The sequence below is a fragment of the Sceloporus occidentalis genome, unplaced genomic scaffold (genome assembly GCF_023333645.1).
Source record: "Sceloporus occidentalis isolate IW3139 unplaced genomic scaffold, rSceOcc1.0.p SCAF_8, whole genome shotgun sequence".
In the NCBI taxonomy this organism is placed as follows: domain Eukaryota; kingdom Metazoa; phylum Chordata; class Lepidosauria; order Squamata; family Phrynosomatidae; genus Sceloporus; species Sceloporus occidentalis.
This window is the reverse complement of record NW_028316988.1, coordinates 5,684,777-5,685,827: the sequence shown is the minus strand read 5'-3', so window position 1 is coordinate 5,685,827 and position 1,051 is coordinate 5,684,777.

Here is a 1,051-nt window from a genome sequence, read left to right as displayed (position 1 = left end):
TTATTAATAGTAGTAATCTTTTATTATCATTATTTTAAAATTAGTATATGATATAATTATAAAATTACCTTTGGACTAAGTGTATAAGGTGTCCATGAAACATACATGAACTTCCATGTTTAGATTTTGGTCCTGTCTCCAAGATAAATAGACCAAATCTAAAATACTTCTGCTCTCTGGAGTTTGGGAGAATAAGCAGAAATTAGTTTTGGGTTTAGAGATGTGTCCCACTTCCAAAAACATTTAATTACGTATCCACAAATATTCCAAAATGGAAAACACTTCTGGTCCCAGGAATTTCGGAGAAAAAGGAGACTCTATATATGAAACATAAATGAATTTTCTGTTTAGATTTTCCCATCTTCAATACAATCTCATTCTGTATATATTCCCAAATTCCAAAATCTGAAACCCACCTCCTGCCCTGCAGGAATACATAGGATCCTAGAGTTGGAAGGGACTATTAAGGGCCATATAGAGATGGAAGGGGGTCCAATGACAAGAGTTGGGAAGAGGTAAGGCAGTGCCAAGCCTTTCAAAACACTCTGCTACCATGTTTATTTCCTCCAATGGCCCAGCACCTCCGCCTGCCCTTCAAGGCAGAGTAGCAAGGCCCAGAGAAGAACATGGCAACCATGGCCACTTGGCCAGATGCATTTGTTTGCCTTTGAAAGCATTCCGTATCCGCTTTGGAATCTGGACTCACTCTAGAATGCAGCTGAGGCCAGTGGAGCCATTGGCTATTGGTCAGTGCGTTGGATACTGGTCAGTGCGTTGGATACTGGTCACTGTGCTGTTGGATACTGGTCAGTGTGCTGTTGGATACTGATCAGTACGTTGGATACTGGTCAGTGTGTTGGATACTGGTCAGTGTGTTGGATACTGGTCAGTGATTGGATACTGGTCAGTGTGTTGGATACTGGTCAGTGCGTTGGATACTGGTCAGTGCATTGGATACTGGTCAGTGCGTTGGATACTGGTCAGTGCGTTGGATACTGTTCAGTGCGTTGGATACTGGTCAGTGTGCTGTTGGATACTGGTCAGTGTGCTG